This window comes from Hippoglossus stenolepis, chromosome 11 (assembly GCF_022539355.2).
Source record: "Hippoglossus stenolepis isolate QCI-W04-F060 chromosome 11, HSTE1.2, whole genome shotgun sequence".
NCBI classification, from domain to species: Eukaryota; Metazoa; Chordata; class Actinopteri; order Pleuronectiformes; family Pleuronectidae; genus Hippoglossus; species Hippoglossus stenolepis.
Genome location: NC_061493.1, coordinates 21,684,114 through 21,706,683, shown reverse-complemented (window position 1 = coordinate 21,706,683; position 22,570 = coordinate 21,684,114). Strand labels below are relative to the sequence as shown.

The window sequence follows — 22,570 nt, the reverse complement described above, 5'->3', positions numbered from 1 at the left end:
GCATCATTATTAAAGTTCTTCTCAGCAGACTTCATTGATGGTTCCACTGCACGGGCTGCACCACAATCACACTGTACAGTGCTGCTTGAATGCTCCCATATACATCCGCTATTAAAAAGCAGTCTGTATTATTGAAATGCCCTTTGCATTATACAGTACCTGGCATTTAGTGTATGTGTTTTCATCGTCATTTATGGCGGCTACTGTAATTGGATCAAATTCCTCATGCGTGCCGTGCGGAGCGTTGGGGAGGAAGTCGGGAGGCGGCATTATCAACAAGAACAACCATGACGGGTGTGGGATCATTAGACTTGATACTATAGAGCCTGGATTTACTTTTCATCCAAGTGGAAAAGGTCGTCTTTTATGAGTCTTTCCTGGAAGGCAACAAAAAATGATGACGTGTGTTTTTTTGCTGAAGTTTGCAGTTCTTGTAAATGCTGTGGGAGAAGGAGTGAGAGCGGATGGGACGGAGTGCAGTGCTGGAGACAGTGAGTGGAAGGGAAACTTTGCCCGGAGTTTGCACTTTTCTGCACTGTTTGCAGGTCGGGGGTTCGCACTGCGTGGACGGAGCTCGCACTCGGCTCGGGTGTCATCACCTCTACAGGTGGCCGGTGATACACTTACTGCATTAGCATATGTTTTTCCCCAAGATATCATGCTTCTTGATAAAAGGTGTAAATGAGGTCAGGCTGCTGAATGGTAAATAGTCTGTTATCGTTCCTCGGCTCTGCCTTTGCACCCCCCCTGGTTCTTTCTGTGTGTGTGGTTCATTATGTGTCTCTGTCAGTGCCACAGCGTTGATAGATACTCATGTAATAAAATGGAAATCCTTTGTTTTGAATACTTCAACTGTACATGGTCGACTGCGGTAGATATCAGTTTCCTTTCAGGAGTTTCCTCTTCTCCCTTAAGTGGAACGTTTAAAGATTCCAAAACACCTTCGATTGAGCGAGCGGTGACATCCTCTTGTTTGCTTCCTCGTGGTTTCCCTGAGTTGTTGTGAGTGACACATGCTGTACATGTCTCCCTCCGAGAATATATTGCCTTTCCTTTAAACAGTAAATAAGGTGAAGAGATCAATCAAACAGTCGGCGTGACGCAGAACGAAGCCTCAGACTCCAGCGGACGGGTCGGCCAAGGCTTCCTTCCTGCACCTGGCACTTGACACTGATCAGGGTATGATGAACACATGATGAGTGGATGTAGCTTTTGACAACGGGGCCATCGCCGCGCGGCGTAACTCATCGCGACTGCGCCGGTTGAAGACAAAGGCACCAAATAGGCATCTCTAATCTCCCTGCTGAATGAATCCGAGACAAAGAGAGGAGGAACGCAGACATAGAGGCTTGGACACACATAGGATAAGCTGATTACCCGGGAAAAAGGAGGGAGGGCGAGGGAGACAGAGGCAGAAAGACAGAGGCCCGTACGTGAACAAGAGAAATCCATACAGTAAGGGAGCATGAGGGCAGCGAGAGGAGGAGGAGGAGGGCTTTGGGAAGAGAGAAGCGAGCGCACACTAATGATGAGGTGCACAGAGCGGAGAGAGAGAAGAAATAACGCAGGGTGTGAGGGAGGAAGAAGAAAAAAGGTGAACGTTTAAAAGGGACGAGCCCTGCCACGCAAAGCATGCGATGGGGAAATGAAGAGGACGCATATTTGCCTGTGATATCATCCTTAGGAGCGTGACACAATCAAAAACAGGACATTATGCAAATGTGCGTCGGCTGCGGCAATATAATCGCCACCTGAGTCATTTCACCTGCGCTGCTCACTCGTCGCTATATATACAAACGGAATTACACCCAATCCAGGTGTACAGACTAAATATACAGCTAATTAAAATTAATGAGATTTACTCAGAAAAGAATATGCTTCTTTCCTAAGCTGCTTATCCCTGCATGAGCATCTACTACACACACACACACACACACACACACACACACACACACGCACACACCTCATTTTGATTCACTCTCCTTCACTTCGTTTTCGCACACTCTGCTAGACAGACTATTATGAATCCTCGGGACGCTTGCACACACACAAACACTCAGTCTATCTGTCTGTCTTTCAGCCGTCGCATGGAGACTTAAACATGCTCCTTGCTCAATGAACACGCCGGCTCCTGACACACACACACACACACACACACACACACACACACACACACACACACACACACACACACACACACACACACACACACACACACACACACACGTGCAAACAGAGGCCAACACTGTGAGAAAGTCAGAAACAATTTCAGACAAACACACATAGCATATGTACATTTATGCATGAAGACATGCCCAAGAGTACACGGACACACACACAAACACACACATACACACACAAACATGTATTCAAATAGAGCTGTGGAGTCGCTCTAGTCTTTACTTAAAGAGAAATACACCTGTGTGCCAAGCTGTTGACTGTGTGTGTCTCTGCTTGTGTGTGTCTCTGCTTGTGTGTATGCATGAGTCTGTGTGTGTGTGTGTGTGTTTAGCCGGTCGGCCGCTGCAGTCATACTTATATCCTCCCCACACAGTTTAGTTTAGTCTTGCAAATGACACAGCTCGAATTAATCACACACTTTATGAACCGTGGAACTCTTGTGTCTCCACTGCAGAGGTAACTAAACCACTTGGCACCCAACAATTAACTTGTGTCTCACCCAACCTCGCAGGCATCCATACTATCGTGAAGAGTAGCTTACACGTGCACTCGAGTGCACGTGCACGCTCCCCCCTCTTCGGTCTCTATCTTCCTTTCCCTCCTTCTGCTGCTTCATTTCTCAGCCTGGTGAGTACTTGAATGTCATTATGACTTTTGCTATCAAAAGCAAACAGCGGGGCTGGATGGAGGAGTGCATGCCAGACCTCCTGTTCTCCATGCTGAGAGTGTCGCAGCATGTCGAGTGCTCTTCTGATTATCCTGCTTGTTTTTAATGCCTCTTTTCAACAAATGGGACTTTTTTTTCGATGGCAGATTTCTTGACGGGGCTCCTGACGCGCGGCTCCACTGGCCCACATGGTCTAGTTTCTGAATGAATATCTTTTTATTTACAGTTGCCTGCGTGAAGATGGCTTCATGTCTGCCAGCAGATTCGATTCCATTGGCGTAATGTATCAACAGACGGCACCAGTGAATGATATAATTGAGTTAATGAGCTACACGCCCCTTATCTGCTGTTCATTCACATGGGCAGCCCGAGGCGTGACGACTATCAGCCTCTTACACAGGCTACTGTATGTTTGATGAGTCCCTTGAAGGGAGAATTTGATAATGTAGTCGATGTTCCTCAAGGCAAACTGTTTTGATGTGTTAAGCAAAGAAGGAGTTTATCCTCTGCTTTTCTTTGTGTGTTCTCTTATTCTACGATGAATTTTTAAATGTTATTGTAATTTATTTATTGCGGCTCAGTGTTCGGCTTCACGGAGCTATTTTCAGGTTGATATCTTCACAGGCAGGAGGGAGGGGGGGGGTGTACAGACCTGAACATGGGAGATGTCACGCTTGACTTTGTGACAGCGCTCTTGCGGCGCGCCGGGGAGAGCATCTTTTTGTTGTTGTTTGAAGGGTTCGCTGACATTTTCTGGTTCCTGCCCCCCCACCCACCCACCCCCTCAGGGGCTGAGAGAGTTGGCCCGGTTTCATCAACCTCCCGGTACAATGTCACAGAGGTTCTGTTTGAAGGTTGGGGAGAAAAGGACGGGTCATTGACGTCACGGGGTCAGTAGCCGGTGGCAACATGGCTGCGTGTTGACATTTCTCTGGACCGCTGTGTGTTACACCTCGATGGAGCAAATGCGAAAAACCATGGCAACCTGGAATGACCTGCCCCCCCCTGGTGCAGACTGTGAAAGGGTATTTTATTTTAAGGATTCAAGTAATAAGTCAAATGTAGAATTAAAGCCTGGAAAAATGTGTAACATTGGTTTAATTTGGTCTAAATAATGATTTCATCAGATGTTAAATGTTTTCAGTTAATATAGAAAACGTGGAAATCAAGGACATTTTCCAATGATTACTTAAAATATTAATTCAAAAGTAAAGTCAAATGACAAGTCATCAAAGCAAATTGAATATATAAGCATTTTGAGCTTATACAGTATTTAGTCTTTCGGTGTATATGCTTAATAACTAGATAAGCCTCATTCTGGCTTTTCAATTCCAGTGATAAAATGATTACTTGTTTAAGATAAAACTATTTGGCAGCTATTTTGATAATCAAGTGATCTCTGAAATAATATTTCAAACGAAAAAATTGTTAATGTTTTTAAGTTTCAGCTTCACATGTGTGAGAATTATGCAAACTGAATATCTCTCGCTTTTTTAGTGTGGTTGAACAAAACAAGCAAATATAACGATGTCACCAAAAGCAATGGGAAATCATGAAGGACATTTTTCACTATTCTCTGACGTTTTTTTACGAACCAAAAGATTAATCAAAAGACTTATTATCAGATTAATGCTGGAAATAATCCTCACTTGTTCTACACAGCTGTGGCCTTTCGCAAACGTGCACATCTCGAATCAAGTGAAGTGTTTTGAAGGAGTCAAGTTGAAAATAAGCTGCCGTCAAGTTTCACATTTCCTGTCTGCAGCTGTGGGTGAGACGGCACAATAACCGAAATGTCTCACGTTCGAGCCCGGCAGCGACCGAGCGCTCTGTTAAAGTGTCCTTGGCTAAAACACGTAACTCCCCCAGTATCTGCTCTTTCATTGTGTTTGGCTTCGGATTAGAGCATCAGCTAAATGACCGGCGTGTTAAAAATGTGCAGTATTTCCATCTTCAGATATCCAATCATTTTTTATTTTTTACAGGCGGTTTCAGATTAGCCAGCATGTCATAAAACTGACTGGCACGTTTTCCCCTCAACAATAGACGTCTGTCCCAGTGTGTGTCGCCACAATGGCCAGTGGTTGCAGTGGATGTGCTCCCATAGTGAGGGAGTGGCAACAGAAGGGAGGAGGAGGAGGATGTCTTTTGTTTTTTATTTATCCAATTTGGTTCGTCCACACTAAACCACTGCGATCACATTCCCTCTCAGAGCTGAGTCCCTTCACTTCCTCCAATCAACTGTTGCTCTGTTTAAAAAGCTTCACCTGAATCAAGTCTGACATTTTCAATTTCAATCAGGGAAAAATTCCACATCGAGAAACTATTTTCTCTGCAAGACACTAACGGCAATTAAACCGTGTCAGGTCACTTGGTAACACATAGCAACGCTGACGGAGGAACTACTCAATTAGCTATTCCTTATTTAATATTCTCACACTGGGTTTATGTTGTGTGGACACCCATGCTGAGACACGGGAACAGTCACACACAATTAAAAAAAGCCACGGTGGCTCTCATGAAGCCACTCACCGAGTACAAAATGTACATTTATTCATTATTATTCTGCCTTGCGTTGAAAACACACTGAAATAGAACCACTGGGACACCACTGAGATAAACAGTAATGATTCAGAGGGGCCACCGATGATCGACAGGACGATAAAGTATAAACCATTTACACGACAGTTTCAAACAAAAGTCACAAAACAACTTCGCCGTGTGAGAAAATCCATGAGAAACAAGAAATAGAACAGTGATGCAACACCTGCCATTTGTCGGATGATTTCTCCCGAAGCGCCGCTGTACATTTTGGAGCACTGGTGGCCCGGGGGGGAATCCCCAACCATGACAGTGTTAGTGCAGAGATTTATCCACAGAGAGACGGAGCAATGCTGCAGATTTCATGCAAGATTTGGCTTATAAAGGCCACCAGAGGATGTCAGTCCTTTGGGAAACGGTCTTCTTTGCTCACTGGAATGACAGTGATGCTACCTGTGTGTGTGTCTGTGTGTGGGTGTGTGTGTGTGTATGTGTGTGTGGATGATTTACTGTGCCTTGTTTGGGATAATGTAAGATTGTCATACCTACAGCGTTTAATCAAAATTGATGTCACCAACACTTATTGATCATTCCAGCCCAACACACTTGACTTGAATGGGAACATCTGTCAAACGACGACACATTGAGTTACTGTGTTTCTGTCGATATCCAAGGTCTCACCTTCCTTCTCTGCTCCCGACCTTCAGACGCTGAACCAAAATAAAAATGTGAAAGGTACCTAGGTCCAAGATTCAGTCTATCTAAAATGTTTCTTTTAGATAGTTCAGAGTTTGGTTAGAAGTAGAAAAAGAAGCAGCTCCCAGGATTGCTTGCAGTCTTCTAGCCTTCACTCTTTAAAATGTTTCAATGATGAGGACTTTCATTTTGCTGGTAGTAATACTTTAGTTATTTTTCTCCATTCAAACGGATAAAGCTACTTTTTTGTTATCAGACTCACACATGACAAACTTATGTGTGACACAAAGCCTTTAGTTAGCTCCCTGAGTTAAAATGTGAAACCAAAACTAACCAGATCAAATGTAAACAAAGATGTAAACATTGGTCTGGGAGAAAAGTCCTCAGGGCCCAACAGGAAGTCTCATGGTCTTTAATTTATGATACCATGATCTGTATGAATGAGACTTGCCATAGTCAGGGAGTGTCTTCTCAAAGTTGATGTCTTTAAAGACAAAAACACACATGTGAACCTCCTGGTGGCGCTAGAAGAAAAAGAGCGGGTCACCATAGTCCTCAGGAATCCTTCCCTCTGGAGTGATAGTGTCTGAACAAAGCTTCATAACCATCCGTCCAATAGCTGTTGAAATATTTCAGTCTGAACCAAAGAACTAAAACACTGTTCTCATAGAGCTGCACTGTTAATGTGACTGAACAAGCAGGTGAATGAGAAGTCAAGACTATGAAAGCTCGTCAATCTGGAGGAACAACAACAACTGGGAATCCCACGATCATCCAATTAGACACAAATAAAACAAGTAACTGTAGAGAAGTTAAATCCTCGCTGCAGCAACATGAAGTCAGCGTCTCCTCCTCCTAAACGTCTTCTACCAGCTGTGTTGTAGTCGGGCTGTCAATCAGAGGAGCCCCTGTGTCCGAGCCAATTGACCGTCCACAAATTACCATTCGGAGCGGAACCCGGCTATAAATGCGATTGGGCTGGATTTGAGTCGGCTGTCCCGGCTTTGGATTTGAGCAGAATAGAGTCTGTCCTTTATTTTTTTGCCTCCGTGGTTTCAGGAAGCAAGATTAGATAGAGGTAGGGAGGGAAAGAGACTCACAAAGAGAGGGCGAGGAGCCGAGTCGGAGGGAAATAAGAGATACAGAGCGAGGGAGTGCGCACAGGTCTTTAAAAATCACAAAAGTGTTAAAATAATTACAAATTTAAGGTCTTGGAAACGCTGAAAGTGTGTGAGAGGTCTTATTTTTCCACCGCTCTGCTCACCACCACCAGGATTAGCACTACAATAGGCTGGGTAATGTTTTATTCATCCTTTCTGCTTAAGTAAACAAAATTGGACGGCGTGTTCCTTTACAAATAATTTCATGTTGTCATTTTTATTTCACTGCCCGTTCATTATTGTAGAATTTTTATTTTTTTATTAGCCGCGCTGAATGGCGAAGAAGTTGCTTTTGGCAGTTTTATAGCGTTCTATTTGTGGCATTGTGAGATTTGTAAAACCTCTCCACAATTTGACAATAAAGTAATTACCATAAACAAATGACACTATTAGCGGTTGACGGTTGTCAGCCTCTGAGGGGCCTCCGTGCTGCGTTTTACACGCTGTCCTATCAAGTCTGGGTTTACTGCAAATCTGCCAGATTGCTTACAACACAAAGACAGTTTGCATTGGGGCATTAAAAACAAAACAAGTCTCATATCTTCTTTACCCGGTGATAATAAATACCTGTGGTGTGATGACACAAAACAGAAGTGTAGTGTTTCTGCACCAGGGACAGAAATACACGATCCACCATGAGCAGTAGATGAGATTAACACAAGTATTGATTTTGACATACATATTGGTTTATTAACATATTGGTAACACATCATTTGGGTAACACTTCTTTCTGTGGAGCAACAATACATCACATTGAAGTCACACACACAACCACAGGCAGTCGATAGTGGTGCAGCACACTTTAGACCGTGCAATTTTCCCCCTGATGTAACAGAATGACTGCAACGCTCTCGATGCAGTGGGTCTGCTGTTGAAACCAGTGCAGCCTGTGCAGTTCCTCCAGCCTGCACAGCCTTTTGAATTTATTTATCTTATTTATTTGAACATTTCCCCTCTGTAATTTGCATAATGTGGGACCCATGTGTTTCCTGCCTCTCCTCCTCGTTGCCTCTCCTTCTCCGTTGAGCATTTTATTCTCTCAATGACTGAGGGAACTGAGCCAGAAGAAACAAGCTGTGAACACAACACACTCACATACCATCACTTTCATTTGTTCTTATACCAAAGAGTTGATTGTTTTAGTTTTGGTAGAACATCATCGTTCAGCCAGATTTGAGTTTTCAGCATTTACCTTTTAGCTCCGTGTTTGTTCTCCACCGACTCCTGAGGAAAATATCTGGCTCTTAAGGTGTGAAAGGCTCCAGTATGTTTGATGCTGAGCAAGTTGTGTAGCGTTACCTACAGAGAACTCTCTGTAAGTTGTTGTTTACTTGTGTTTCTGAACGCATGCACTCCTCAGATACTTTTATCCAAATCAACGCACATGAGAGAAAATCCAAGTCTCGGTGGATCCAGAAAATCCCTTTTTACCATGACTCAAAACAAAAGCATTGTCGTGGGATGAAAATTAAAATTGCTTTGGTTAATTTGTTAAAAAGTTTTGCATCATGAACATAATTGTAATGAATTGCAGTGACACAGTTTTCTTTGCTCAGTGAAGACGAAATGAGATTCAAGCTGCAGTGACTTAATGAAGTTTGTTTGATGACTTAATGTCTCTCCGTCTATTCAAGAAACACCATCAGCATATTAGCAGACTTCCCAGCATGCACTTTTCCAGAGTCAGAACTCTCCAGGGAACTCTGTGTTTTGTAGTTTGGATAAAATGTTCCTGATGGGAACTTCCTGTGTGTCTGTAACACACTTTAAATGAAGTCATGCTTGCTTCTTCTCATAATTACGAAAACAATGTTAACTAAGATGAAGACTACTATCAAATTCAATCCTTATCCCTGCACACTAATGATAACAAATTGTCTGGGCGCAGCCATTTTGCTATTGTTCTTCAATAGGAGAAGCTGCAGCTACATGTTCTACACGTTTTCCATGATTAATATAGAGATTAGTCTGCTTCCCAAGTTAATTCACATTTTAAGGCATCAAGAAAATATAGTAGTGCATAGTACTTTATGTTAAATAGTGAAAGACAACAATTTAAACATGATTTCATGAAGTAATAATACTTCAGAGTGTGGAGGAGAAACTCACCTTTAGTTGAATTCACTCAAAAAACATTTTCTATGTTGAACCCAGACATGTATTTTTAACCACTGGGCTGCAGGTGCATGCAGTAAGAGAAGTGAGAGACAGTACATATAACACTTCCTTAGTTCATTAGCTAATTTTAGCTATTTGACCACCGTCTGTGCGGCTGTGACGGATCTCCTGTCTTCATTTTTGACATTTTACTTGACGAGTGCCGTGTCTAAACCCGTCTGATGGACTGGTTGCAGGTTTCTTTGTGAAACTGTAAAAGTGGCCTGCAGGAAGCAAAAGTAAAGCTCTGCTCCACGGACCCTGGAGCTGCACCCCCGCTGCTGCACAAAGAGCTGCTCACCTGTTCATCCAAAGTCCAGTGAAGCTCGACTCAGTGCGCAGAACCTGAGCTGCAGAACTGGTTGTTGTGAATGGGCTGTGGTCGTGATACCCAGTGGAGGTACGTGAGCTACAATCAGACAGATGGGCCGAGGGTTCTGTGAGCATTAGACAGATTAATCACTCTAAAACTAACTGAGGGATTATTAGTAATGAAGACAGAGTTAAGTTGCAGCCCTACGTGTCACTTTGAAGCCGCACAAGGCAACATTTCATTTTTAGCAGCACACGAGTGGCAGCAGGAGATTCTTTAGCTCATTAGTGAGAGACTCATTAGCCTGAAGTCATGTGATGTCTTCGGTAAAGCCAGAAGTCTTTGCACTCCTCCGACCCGCGCTCCCGCCCGTCGAGTGGTTAGCGGGTCAGGCAGGTGGATGCTTAGGTTGGCCGGCTCATTTTCTCCGGACGGGTCGCTCAGCGGCGTCTCGCTGGTGTTTGTTTCTCGCACTTGAGTTTTGATTAATGTGCGGTTCGCCACGACGAGTCCCTGCCCCCGCCCCTATGTGTCGCTTAATCAGGACCAATCAGATCTCAACAGTGAGAACAGGACGCTCCTCCTGCGAGGAGTCTGTGATGCAGTTCAATGAGACGTGCACCCTTTAAATTGAAAATGTTGCATGTAAGTTTAAGAAGTGTTGAATTATTCCGTCTGAAACCTGCAGCGAGAGTCGGAGCTGCTGCGACGAGGTCTGGGTTATTTCAGGATGGTTGTCTGGCGCTGTAATGTGACTTGGCACTTGTGTGACTAGTCAGGAGGAGATATATGGCTGAATTTGCCTGGAGTCTGAATGGATGCGCTCTGGTTTCTCTGGTTTGCTGATTGTTATGGTCGAGACTTTTCTCTTCTGTTTCTCTTCCTCATTTTCTCCCTCTGCGTCTCCTGTTGTCTTATCTTCGGCGCATCTGCGTCTTGTCTTGTCCTCCTTTCTCCACTGCTTCCTTTAATTTTCCTCGCTTTCTCTTTTTGTTTGCCTTCCCTCCTCTTTGTTTTCCTCCCTTATGCTTCTTTCATGTCCGTCCCTCTCAGTTTACTTTTTTGTGCTGTTTCTTTGTCTTTTTGAAGCTCATCCCTGTTTTTCTTCCTCTGGTTTATTTCTCTTTTCCTCTCCTCTATCCTTCATGTCTTCCTTCTATAGCCTAGTACCATTCCCCGGCTTCCTTCCATTCTCATTTTGTCCTCATTTCCCACTCTTATTTCAACCCTTTCCTTCCCTCTCACGCTGCTACGCCACCCTTTTTGTCTTTTTATTTCCGTCTGCCTTCTTGTCTTTTTATAAACTGTATCTGTCTTCCCTCTATTCTCTATATTTATCTCTCCTCCCCCTCATCACTTATAAGTCCCTTTCTCTGTTTCTCTCTCATCCTCTTCTTCTCTCTTTCAGTTTCTCTGCTTTCCTGTCCTCCCCTCGCTCTCCTTACACCTTTTTGTCTCTATCCACAGCTCGCTCCTTGCCTGCTTCCTTCCTCCTCTGCTCTCCCTCTGTTTTGTGCTTGCTGTTTTAGCATACTCTGCAGGGAGCACTCCTGCGATGCCAATTATATTGACTGAAGAAAAGGAGAAAGAGAAAGAGGAGGGAGGGAGAGGAGAGGGGAAGGGAGGGGAGCGAGAGAGGGGCTTGGAAGACCTGTGCATGGCTGCACACAAAAAAACCTACAAACACACACATTCACACGGATGGAGAGAACGAACAAGAGGGGGATGGAGGCTGGAGGGATGAGACGGAGAAGGAGAGGAAGAGGGGGATGATGAAAGAAGGGGAGAGCTGGGAGGAAAGGGACAGAGAGAAATTGGAGGAGAGCGAATCCGTCTGTGAGTGTAATAGTCTCCCGCTGTCGAACCCGAGGGAATTCACCGACTGCAGAGGGAGAGAGGGAGAGAGGCATCGATAGAGACAGGGGAGGAATGAGAGAGAGAGAGGGGGGTGCGATCACAGCAGAGAAAGAGAGAGAGAGAGACGCAGAGAGAGCAGAAACAGAGGTGGTAAGAAAAAGAAAGATGACCTCAGTCCTTTTTTCCTCTGGTAGCTGAGCTTGTAGCGCTCCACTCCAGGCAAATGTGGCTCGTGACATTAAATAAGATTCAGCGTCATGACTGAGTGTTGTGAATGGAGAGCATAAGTATATCATGGTAATGTGCCGCCGCCGCCGCCACCGCCGCCGCCGCACAGTCGCTCAGCCCAGAGAACTACAGGCTCCGCATCCAGGCTCGCACTGCACGCACTTATTATATATCGTGTGTATCGTATGCACGAGTGTGTATTATGACTAGTGTGTGAAAGTATTTCAAAGGGACAGTTCAACTAAATTACCAAACATGCATATACTTGGTTTTATTACCTCGTGTCCCCCTACTACTTGGCGGATTTCAACGAAACTTGGTTGAATGGACGTGACACGTGATAATAAAGAATCCATAACATTTTTGCAGACGTCAGGACAAAGGGGAATTTTTTGAATTACTTTTAAATCTTTCATTAATATTGCGAGAGGTGCATTTTTTGACATCCCAGTGAATAATACATGGATCTTTAATGAAAGAAATTGGACACATAAAGGGAACTGATGGTGCGGATCAAATTAAATGAAAGATCTGGATCTAGTGCATTTAAATGTGGTTTCATAGGAGTGTAGGCATTTTTCAGCCGCTGTATGATAATACATTTTGTCGCGAATGTATATTTTTCATCCCTTTCTTTAACATTTCATCCCTTTCTTTAACATGGCGAGATAAGTGGCTTGGCGGAGGTTTGCTCTTCCGTTCTATTTGCTCTTGTGTTGGCATTTTGTTTTCCTTCACCTTCATTTTCAGGCCTCACAGCGTTGAGAAGTTATTTGAAAACATCTGCGTCAATGTGTCTTTTCTGAATAATGACATATTTCAGTCAGTTTCGAATGAAATAGGGAACGTGGCTGACATTTTAAAGAGGATGTATGAAAACTGGAACAATGACAAACCACATGGCGAGATACCGAAAGTGATAAGTGAGAAATATTTTTATCTTGAACGGATCCTCAAGCTTTTGTTTCGGCGTAGAAACCTTTAACCTTGAAATCTTACAGTTGTGACCTGAGATGCCCACAAAAACGTCCCAGTGACAAAGTCCTTGGCTGGAATGAGGCGTTGTGATTATAGCGTCCACAGGAGGACGTCCGGCTGTTTGGTTTCGGACTCGGACACGTGTACGACCGCTGTTTCCTGACTGCCACCACCAGTCAGGGTTGTTTTTCTTTTCACCGGGACCATAATTGTTCCCAAACCTTAACTACACATTTATTGTTGTAACCGTGACAACTACGTTCGCCTAACCAATTTCAAAGTGGTAATTTTAACACAAACCACATGACTTGTGTTGAGAAAACCAAGTCGATTCCAATTCCAAAATGAGAGTTGTCACATCATGAAACAGATTAATTTTCCGGCAGAGAAACAGTTTTGGGAGGCACAGACAAATGATGCCCTCCTGCTGATGAGGGCATCAGATCAGAAAATAATAGATACATGAATACAGATGCTGTCGGGCTTGCTGAGTGATGTGAATTATTTGGCCTCTGAGATCTCATCCAAAGCAAAACACCTATAGAAACATGCAGGAGAGTTCAGAATCCATGAGATGGAGCATCGAAGCTGAAGAGCTGAAGGTTCATGATGGAACAAACCGCATAAATGTTTGATGAATTTAATTTCAATGTGATAATAACCAATCAACGGGGGCCAAACTTTTCTTTTTTTGAAAGGGTGAACGATGAACATGGAAAACAGACACCTCGGAAAAACAGGTTAGACGTGCTACAAAAATCTGTCTGTGTGATTAACGCACTTGTGTGTGTGATGAATTTAAGATGCGTTGCTATCCCACATGATGTCTCTGTCTCCGTAGAGACCAGACACCAGACACCAAAGCCAACAATTCCTACCGAACAATCCCTTTCTAGATAAAGACATTACAACACGTGTAGATATACGTGTATATTTAAGATTATATGACTTAAATATACTTGTGTAAGTGGCCGACCTCCATAGCAACGGTGCCAGGCGCAAAATAAGGTCACGTTCAGGCCTGAAAAGGAAAGATAATGTGAAGGAAACCTTTTAGGACCCATCAGATATACAGTAGTTAAAGCTCCGTCGTGGTAAATCTGCCAAATTGGGCTGTTTTTCATACTTTCTGACAGTTTTAGATTGGCTGACATGAGTTTTTCAAATGACATTGATGGTACAGTGCACACACATCTGCCCGTGTGTTGTGTTCATCCATCATGCGTCCACGCCTGCGTACGTGAAGACGTAGTGTGGGATGCTCGGTGTTTACCCAGCGTTTTAGCTTGACACTTATGATACAGATTTATAGCTCACATCAGGAAGTGGATGATATATCTTACTGTTATTTCCCTTTTTATACCAGATATAAGGTCGTTATGCGGCTGTTTAAATGACGTCCTCACCGCCCTTGGCTGCAGCCTGAAATACCTGCAAGAGCGTTTCTCTCTTTTCACATTGATTACATTAATTGTTGTGTTTTGTGTTTCCTAGAATAATTTTTCTTTTCCATTTGAAGGCCTCATACATCTCAGGCTACGGCTCCCATTGAATCAGAGTAATGGGTCAACCGATCTCAGGGAGCCGCGCCGAGTTCCGCGGGTTCTGAAAATTACTTTTAGTGTTCGGTAATGCTCTAAGTGATGTTTCAGAGGCTTTTTCCACCGTGACAGGAATAAAATTTCCATGGAAATACTGAGCTGTGATGAATTCAGACGAATTAACACATAGCCTGAACACATTATACAGTATCCAGTGGCGAATGGATGTCAGTTACATCAGGGAATTAAACGGGACTTTCTCTGAAGGTACAAACGATGATGATAGGTTGTCTGGTGGTTTCTCTTATGTTTCAAGCTGATTCTTTACACACCTATTTACTGTAATATCACAGCCTCGTATTATGGTATGTATTTATAATGTGAGAGTAGGAGTGCACTGTTCAGCTCACATTTATAGGCAAGAAAAAATAATACATGGTTTAATGTCCCTGTTATTAAATCAGTAGAAATGATCAATCTGGATAAATAAGACGTTCTAATCTTTAATCGCATGTTCATGACGTGAGGAGTAAATATGGAAATGCTGCTGTGCTGGCTCCTGCGTGTGAGTGCCATCACACATGATGCCCTGCCCGTGTATTTCATCCCTCATGTCAAGTGGGTCACCGAATAGTCACAGGCCGCGCCAATTCTGGGACGCCGGCGACCATGACAGTTAGGCCCATGTGGAGTGACCCTAATTAGTCAATTAGCCTGTGAGCGGCGACCTGGTGAAGTCCGGGGTCTCCCTGCCACTCAGCGTGCAACGCCAATAAAACCGCCACTGTCCAGCCCGCTATTGTTTCACTGTCTTGTTTTTTTTTTGCTGCCATTGTTGAAAGCGAAAAAGCGCGCCCTCCCCCCATCCTCTCTCTCATCTTCTTCATCTTCCCTTCCCTCGCCCTGCTCGTCCATTGATCTCCATTGTCTTGATTGGGAGTGACAAACCGTGGGGGCCATCTGAAAGGTTGCGTTCATTAGTGCGCGTACCTCTTTACAAGGCATACACACATTCCTTCAGACATGATGGGAGAAGAGGAGGGGGTGCACATGGCCACACACACACACACACACACACACACAACTTGGTACACACTGAAGGACAAACACATTTTCCCAAGTGGTCCCTGGAGAAAAGAAACATGCCTGGAAACAAGGTAGAAATGTTCCAGTACAGTGACATCACTACTTCCAGTTATGGGACACACACTTACACACACACACACACACACACACACACACACACACACACACACACACACACACACACACACACACACACACACACACACACACACACACACACACACACACACACACACACACACACAGTAACACACACTCACTCCATTGTCCTTTCATGTCATGTTGCCGAGACACAGGGAGACAATAAAAAAAGGAAGGTCTACCTGAGACAAACAAAAAAACAAACATCCAGTCGAACATCCAGTTTCTTGTAACTCGGCAACGATTACACATCAAGTGCAGATTTGTGATTTCAAGTGGAAGCAGCCTGACAGGAGAGTTGACATGATACCAAAGAAACTGACTTCAGTAGTACTCACCCCGCTAGTATCACAGTTTGTCGTGTGAGGGATTTCAGGACAGGTTCGTAATAATTTTTCCCAAATGCGCGGGGAAGAAAACGTCAAACCGCTGAATGCTCGGCTGATTTCTGAAGTGCTTTCACAGGGTTTCTGATCGAATCTGCACCCACAGAGGTTTGGAATGGAGGCTGACTGAAATTATAAAAGCTGCTCTCATGAACAGAGGCTTTTCACTTGAAACGAACCCCCGTCTAAAGGTAGAAGTGTTTCTGAATGTCCGCACTCAGAGGTGGGTCAAACAGTCGTCTCCTCGTTGCATCACGCCGCCTCCCCCGTCTTCAAGAGCGCCGTGTCTTTCTCAGGCCTTTGTAGTCCCAGTGAGTCGCACAAGTGGGGATAACGGCGCGCACTTTCGGACAGTCTCTGCTCAAGGGCGTCCGTGGTGTTGCACTTGTTTGTCATCACGAAAAACTGATGCAAGACATTGTGAGAAAAGTGAAGAGAAGAAGAGAGTGTTCAAACGCTGCCCACTTGCTTTCTGCTGTGTACCTTGCTGAATAGTTTATTTGAGAAAAGTTGTCAGACACGGCCCCCTCAGATTTAACTTTGGAAAGGTGTGTGTGTGGGGTGGGGGGGCGTGTTCCAGATACTGTTGTACTGCGAGTCTGCTTTGTTTGCTTATCGCCATGTGTACAAAAATCTGTCTGAACAAGGTTTCCGTCCTTAATTAACAGTTTTAAATGATTCCTCCACTTTTATCTTATCGTTGTTGAATTGCGTCCGTGTGTGTGTGTGTGTGTGTGTGTTGATCAATCAAGTGACAAGAAATTTGTTTTTATATCAGTGCAGGAATCCAGGGAGACACTTAAGGTCATTTTATAACAGTGTGGTGATGAGGTCATTAGTCCAACATGTCGAAATCAGATTAAGATGCTGACCCTGAACCACGATGTCCTCGTTAAAATCTAGAAAGGAAAGTTATTTGCACGTCATTCCCCAGCTCTTTATCTCTCTCTCCTTATTATCTGTCAAATCAAATCAAATTCTATTTGTACGGCCGATATTCACAGATTCCAATTTGCCTCATAGGGTTTAATAATCGGTGACATAAGTGTGAGACCCTCTGCCCTTAACCCTCGACTCCCGTGAGGAAGAAAACTTTTAACAGGGGAATATATGCAGAAACGTCAGGGAGAGTTACAAGTGAGGGATCCTTCACCAGGACGGATGCAGGTGCAATGAATGTCTCATGTAAGACAGCACGTCCCCAAAATAACTAAATGATCTGCCATTAATTCACAAAACTATAAAGAGCCCAAAAAACATACAGTGTATTGCAGTAATTCTTTTCATTGCTTTGTCGTGCAGGCGTTTCGATGTTATCAGTTTCAGACTTTCTTATTCTAAACGGTCTTGCCATGGTATTCACACATAATGCTCTTGATGTGAAACCTCTCTCGTCGTGTGTTGGATGTGTGCAGCCTTTCCCCCACTGCTGGAGAATGTGGGATCCATCCATTATCTCAAACTGTGTTTGTGTACTGACAGTGCTGCCAAAACTCCCAAGAAAAAATATTGCTCTATTTATCTATTCCTACAAGCTCATCTTGGACATTGGACAGTTTATGTGTTGTGCTTCACGAGCTGTTGATTTTGGCCAACGTCATCCATTAGCGGCCTAACCTCGTCCCCTCTCTCGATTTTCAAACCACCCCCCGTTTGATTGAAGGCCCTGTTTTCTGCTTGTGCCACGGGATGACATTTCAGTCGTGTTCCATATATAACAGATGAAACCTGCTGTCTGTTCGTGTTTGGCGGATGGACCTTGAAAGCAATAGAGGCAGAGAGAGAGAGAGGCAGAGGGGTGGAGGTGCAGGTGTGTGTTTATGTCTGTCTGCATGTGCGGTTGTGCGTTCTTGTGCCGTTCGGATGACAAGGGCAACTGCATTTCTTAGGTCAAGCTTCGGGTCACCTCGGTTGCCCTGGTAACCCTGTTCAGGCTTGGTTGCCTGGCAACAGTCCCCTTTTGTTTCAAATGATTTAATTTGAAGCATATCTTCCCTCGTCACCCCTGGCTCTCTGGCTCAGCCCTCTCTCTCTCTCTCGCTCTCTCCCTCTCTCTCTCTCTCCTTCTATACGTCCCTCGCTCGCTCTCTTCCATCAGCCTCCTCAGCCGCTCTCTTTAGGACTATTCCCCTTTTTCTAATCTTGGCCTTTCCCAGGGCATCAGGAGCCCTATTCTTCCTGCGCCTGGTGTATAAGTCCTCGCTGTTATCGGGAGGTTTCATGGGTGGATAAGTGTGTAAGAGAGAGAGTGTGTGTGTGTCGTAGTGTTTGTGCAGCTGGAAGGTGCTCGCCTCTGTGTGTCGCTGCATATATGTTTATGTGGTTTTTCTTTCGGCTTTTCTTTAGAGTTGAGAACTTCGTAGTAAAAACAACATATCATATCATAGAATGTATATAAAGATGGAGAACGCCTTTCCCCTCCCAAAATGAAGCAAACATATCCTGCATCCATCTTGAAACCTGCATCGAAGCAATCAGGGGATGGAGCCGTTGGTATCGAGGTCCTGAAAAATGAACACTTCAACATACATTAGTGTGATAAGAACAACATAAAACGATAGAAACAATCTTAGAGAAAAGTTAACTTGAATATTTGGAGAAGGTGGGTGGGTACATGGCCATATACTGCAGCCAACCTTCCTCAGTATGTAGTTGTTGATCTCACGGGCTGCGATCTGCTGCTTTAACAGCGTCCACTTCTGTGGAAACACTTTCCACAGGATCCTGAAACCCGGCTGCAGACACTTCCTCCTATTCAGCCACAAGAGCATTAGAGATGTCGAGCACTGATGTCGGTTACAAAGTGAAGTCCAAGAACTTGACCTCACTTTGTGGACGGGCTCAGATAGAAAATGGCACTCTCGGAATTATAGTGCCAAGTTTGAAAAAACACTCTATTGCTTTCGAATTTCATCGTATGTCGCAGCATTTAAATTAGTGAGAGCGAAGAAGAAACAGCTTCAAATCAAAACACACACCACAGTCCTCATACATCTGGAATGCAGTGTCATGATATGCAAAGTGAAGTATGGTGCATTGAGCTGTGCCCCCCCCCTCGTGTTTCACATCAAACAAATCTCTTTAAGCATGTTAAACAAAAAAAATCTTTGCTCATTAACTTTGGTTTTTAATCACAGTTTGTTCAGACTCATTAATCTAGATAACAGAACCTGGTGAAGCAGTAATGTCATAATGTGATTCCACTGAAAGACAAACTGTGACATTAAGTCATCACTCAAAGTGCACATTCATTTCATTCTCATATACAATTGGTCTGTGTGTGTGTGTGTGTGTGTGTGTGTGTGTGTGTGTGTGTGTGTGTGTGTGTGTGTGTGTGTGTGTGTGTGTGTGTGTGTGTGTGTGTGTGTGTGTGTGTGTGTGAGCTATTCTGACACACTTTTATTTCCCAGAGCAGATCAGAAACTCCTCGCAGCTTTCTTGTTATTGCTGTTCTGAAATATGGGTGTTGTCTATATGGAGTGAAAGGGAGGGAGGGAGAAAGAGAGAGAGAGAGAGAGAGAGAAAGTGAACTAAAGAGAGAGAGAGAGAGCAGATTCTGAGGTTCCCATAATGGATCTAGTGATCTTAGTCAAAAGGGCAAACTTCTGGTAATTGACTACTCATTTCTTTAAGTGGCCTATTGGCAGGGGCAGTCAGTGCATTTGCCAAGACATTAAAGATTGCACTCTCTTTATCTTCCTCTGTGTGTGTGTGTGTGTGTGTGTGTGTGTGTGTGTGTGTGTGTGTGTGTGTGTGTGTGTGTGTGTGTGTGTGTGTGTGTGTGTGTGTGTGTGTGTGTGTGTGTGTGTGTGTGTGTGCGCAGATGGACAGATAAAGTATGTTTTTAGTTTTTTTGCCTCATTAAGTGATCATTTCTGGTGCCAGAGCCTCTTTGAACTGTGTTTGCTGCTCCAGCAAATCCCTCTTCATTTAAATCAAAAAGCATCTCTGTCTGTGTCTCTGACCCCGGTGAATCAGACCAATCAGTGAGCTCACGGTCATTCGGGTCTGGCTCCGCTCACATTCGGGATGAGTTCCAATCGAATTTGAACGAGGTCGGGCCGATCATAACGACTGATCTACAGTGGGGCAGGTTCAGGACGATGACCGACCAATGGGAGCTCCAATCAAGATGGCTGCTGCTGCTGCTGCTGTGGAGAGGACTGATAAGTCCACTTTAAAGACAGCATTAAACCAATATTTTCTCTCAAAGACAAACTACTCCATGCTGCAGCCTGTTCTAGATGGAATCGTCAATTGTGAATTGTCCTGTTGATGCCAGGTTATGTTTCTCTGTCTGTGCCCAATTGGTTAATTTATAGGTTTAGTCGGTACAGCTGCCAGAAAGTGAACAATATCACCGAAGCAGTTTGGATGGTACAGGTTCTGGAAAGATTTGGGACACGTCGGACATGTTGCACCCAAACTGTCCACCTCACAATGTTCAGGACACAAAAACCTCCTCGTCCACATAAATCGTGGGCAGCAGAACCTTCCAATATCTTACCTTAATATAGTGCTTTACCTGAGTGGTGCTAATTTGTGGCATCGGCAGCAACTGAACAGTGTTGAAACCTAATTGACACTGAGTGAATTGGAGGCTCTCGCAGGTTCAGGGCCCCGGAGCAGTCACCTCGCCTCGTTTGTAATCACGGCTCGTACGTGCGATGGGGCTGTAGATGTTTCCCTTTGCTGCAGGTCAGCAAGGAAACTTTAGAAGACCTTTAATTTGAAAGAACTTGATTTGACTGGCGAGTTGTTAAACATTAATAACTAGCTTGGACTATATATCACGTAAAGTAAAAGTAAATGATACGTGATTACAGGGGCCGATAACTGTCTCAGCATTCTTACTGTGCTGAGAACAAATACAAATCCAGACCTTCCCCTGAATCTCTGCTCCTGTTGCCTTTTCTCTCCACCTCACTACGTCTGCCACAGTTCCATCATTCTGTTCTCTCTCCATCCCACTGTCTCCTTTTTGACTTTCTCTCTCTATTCTGCTCTACTTCCCTCCATCACGCTCCCATTGTTTTTTCTGCGTTTCCACTCCTTTCTGTCCCCGTTCTAAGTCACCCTGTCATCTCCCCTCATTGCTCTCATCTATCTATATATGCTTATTTCTGCCACGTCCTTCGCTCACCTCTCGCTCTCTCTCTCTCTCTTTTCCTCTTTCTCTCACTGCCCCTCTGTTATTTCCCCCATGTTTCTGTCTATCTCTCCCTCTTCCACCAACCCCAACTCCCTCTGTCATTTTCTTTCCTGTCAAATCATTATTCTATTTTCTTTTGTCAGCAGAGATGCTTCTGCCCTTTTCAGCAAACCGAACCCGTCGCCTCCTCTCCCCTCGCCTCCTCTCCCCTCGCCTCCTCTCCCCTCCTCTCCCCCATCTCTCACCCCACACTCTTTTCTTTCTCATAGCGCTGTTCCAGTGGCAGGGTGGGGCGGCCGGCTTGGCGCCTCAACGCTGCTGCAGACACACTGCGGGGCTGTGATGGTGGTGGTGGTGGTGGTGGTGGTGGTGTGTGTGTGTGTTTGTGTGTGGGGGGCATCCAGCTGGTGGAGAGGGATCGTCTGAGCTTGGAGCTAACTATGTTTGACAGGCAGCTCAGGGAGGTTTTGGGGGGGGAGCAGGGTATGTGCTGCTGGAGGTGGTGGGAGGAGGCACTTGATGGGGAAGGGCGGGGGCTGTGTTTGGCCTCCCCAAAATCCCCCACAAACCATCAGCCCCCAAGTAAAAAAAAAGGCGGGCTGAGGATATACAGAGGGCTAAGGAGTTTGTTTGTGCTAAGACGGCAGGCGGGGGGGTGCGTAAATCCCAAATACACAGCCCTATCGTCTCCCCCCCCCCTCCTCCCTCTCTTCTCCACCCACCCACACCCTCGGGGATTGTGAGAAATTTGTTCGGCGCCCAAACACGACAACGGCAGGACAACAGAACGAGGATCGCAGCAGCGGTACTTTATTAAAGGCTGCAAAGCCACGAAAAATCAGGCGGAAAACAAAGGCTTTCTTTGCTTCACCCGCTTGGCTCCGCACTTCACAGGCTGGGGGAGCCTTTGTCTCGCGGTGGAGACGAGGGCGCTGCCGGGAGAAACGACTTGTTTTACAATGCAGATGTTTTGTCGTTCTCTTTCATTCACTGGACAAATGATCAAGTGAACAGTTTGAATTTGCATCTTTTCATTCTAACTAGGCCGAGGATGGAGGGGAGCAAGGGATGGAGAGAAGGAGAGAAGGAGGGGGGTGAGGGAGGAGGGAGCGTGTGGAGGGTGGAGTTGGGCAGAGGGGCAAACACGCATATATATGTATATACTTCCACACACACACACACACACATATACACTGGGGGAGGGGTGGTGGACGGGGACAGCTGGGCAAAGATAGATGTGTGGGGGAGGATGCTCTGTATATATATAAATATATAAATATATATATATACACACAGTATGTGCGAATGTGTCCTTTGTGCACTTTTTGAAAAAGCATGTGTTTGTGCATGTTTTTTCTTCATGTGTCCAACTGTATAATGTATTTTTAATCATATTTTTCAAGTATTTATGTCTTTCTGTTGTTTGTGTTTCACAAATGTGTATTGTCCTTCTGTGTGTGTGTGTGTGTGTGCGTTCCTGTGCACG

At 44.7% G+C, this 22,570-nt stretch overlaps 1 protein-coding gene across 3 annotated transcripts in view; it reads left to right on the top strand.

The window, feature by feature from the left end:
* The window catches only part of cadm3 (cell adhesion molecule 3), an 84,139-nt gene that overhangs the window by 8,021 nt on the left and 53,548 nt on the right, over window positions 1-22,570 (top strand). The window lies entirely within an intron of this gene.